Genomic DNA, 2,248 nt, shown 5'->3' with positions numbered 1-2,248 from the left:
GCGAGTTTCTACTTTCAGACGCAATAGGAATTTTTGGGTTAGGTCAATCCGTTCGCGTGATATGGGAGTGTGAATCTATGAAATGGTTGAGAAGACAACAAATTTTTCGCACTACTGCTGCTCCAATCGCTTAACCAGAATGGGCTAGGGAAAAAATACACATACCGAAGTAATCGGGCGAGTTTCTACTTTCAGATGCAATAGGAATTTTTGGGTTAGGTCAATCCGTTCGCGAGATATGGGAGTGTGAAGCTATGAAATGGTTGAGAAGACAACAAATTTTTCGCACTACTGCTGCTCCAATCGCTTAACCAGAATGGGCTTGGGAAAAAATACACATACCGTTGTAATCGGGCGAGTTTCTACTTTCACACGCAACAGGAATGTTTGGGTTAGGTCAATCCGTTCGCGAGATATGGGAGTTTGAAGCCAAGAAATGGTTGAGAAGGCATAAAATTTTTCGCAATTCTGCTGCTCCAAACGCTTAACTCGAATGGGCTAGGGAAAAAATACACATACCGTTGTAATCGGGCGAGTTTCTACTTTCACACGCAATAGGAATTTTTGGGTTAGGTCAATCCGTTCGCGAGATATGGGAGTTTGAAGCCAAGAAATGGTTGAGAAGGCATAAAAATTTTCGCAATTCTGCTGCTCCAAACGCTTAACCAGAATGGCCTAGGGAAAAAATACACATACCGCTGTAATCGGGCGAGTTTCTACTTTCAGACGCAATAGGAATTTTTGGGTTAGGTCAATCCGTTCGCGTGATATGGGAGTGTGAAGCTATGAAATGGTTGAGAAGACAACAAATTTTTCGCACTACTGCTGCTCCAATCGCTTAACCAGAATGGGATAGGGAAAAAATCCACATACCGTTGTAATCGGGCGAGTTTCTACCTTCAGATGCAATAGGAATTTTTGGGTTAGGTCAATCCGTTCGCCAGATATGGGAGTGTGAAGCTATGAAATGGTTGAGAAGACAACAAATTTTTCGTACTACTGCTGTTCCAATCGCTTAACCAGAATGGGCTAGGGAAAAAATACACATACCGTTGTAATCGGGCGAGTTTCTACTTTCACACGCAACAGGAATTTTTGGGTTAGGTCCATCTTTTCGCGAGATATGGGAGTTTGAAGCCAAGAAATGGTTGAGAAGGCATAAAATTTTTCGCAATTCTGCTGCTCCAAACGCTTAACCCGAATGGCCTAGGGAAAAAATACACATACCGTTGTAATCGGGCGAGATTCTACTTTCAGTTACAATAGGAATTTTTCTGTTAGGTCAATCCGTTCGCGAGATATGGGACTTTGAAGCTAAGAAATGGTTGACAGGACAACAAATTTTTCGCACTACTGCTGCTCCAATCGCTTAACCAGAATGGGCTAGGGAAAAAATACACATACCGTTGTAATCGGGCGAGTTTCTACTTTCACAGGCAACAGGAATTTTTGGGTTAGGTCAATCCGTTCGCGAGATATGGGAGTTTGAAGCCAAGAAATGGTTGAGAAGGCAAAAAATTTTTCGCAATTCTGCTGCTCCAAACGCTTAACCAGATTGGCCTAGGGAAAAAATACACATACCGTTGTAATCGGGCGAGTTTCTACTTTCACACGCAACAGGAATTTTTGGGTTAGGTCAATCCGTTCGCGAGATATGGGAGTTTGAAGCCAAGAAATGGTTGAGAAGGCATAAAATTTTTCGCAATTCTGCTGCTCCAAACGCTTAACCCGAATGGCCTAGGGAAAAAATACACATACCGTTGTAATCGGGCGAGTTTCTACTTTCAGTTACAATAGGAATTTTTCTGTTAGGTCAATCCGTTCGCGAGATATGGGACTTTGAAGCTAAGAAATGGTAGACAGGACAACAAATTTTTCGCACTACTGCTGCTCCAATCGCTTAACCAGAATGGGCTAGGGAAAAAATACACATACCGTTGTAATCGGGCGAGTTTCTACTTTCAGATGCAATAGGAATTTTTGGGTTAGGTCAATCCGTTCGCGAGATATGGGACTTTGAAGCTAAGAAATGGTTGACAAGACAACAAATTTTTCGCACTACTGCTGCTCCAATCGCTTAACCAGAATGGGCTAGGGAAAAAATACACATACCGTTGTAATCGGGCGAGTTTCTACTTTCACACGCAACAGGAATTTTTGGATTAGGTCAATCCGTTCGCGAGATATGGGAGTTTGAAGCCAAGAAATGGTTGAGAAGGCATAAAATTTTTCGCAATTCTGCTGCTCC

This window comes from Ptiloglossa arizonensis, unplaced genomic scaffold (genome assembly GCF_051014685.1).
Source record: "Ptiloglossa arizonensis isolate GNS036 unplaced genomic scaffold, iyPtiAriz1_principal scaffold0027, whole genome shotgun sequence".
Taxonomy (NCBI): Eukaryota; Metazoa; Arthropoda; class Insecta; order Hymenoptera; family Colletidae; genus Ptiloglossa; species Ptiloglossa arizonensis.
This window is presented reverse-complemented; position numbering follows the sequence as displayed.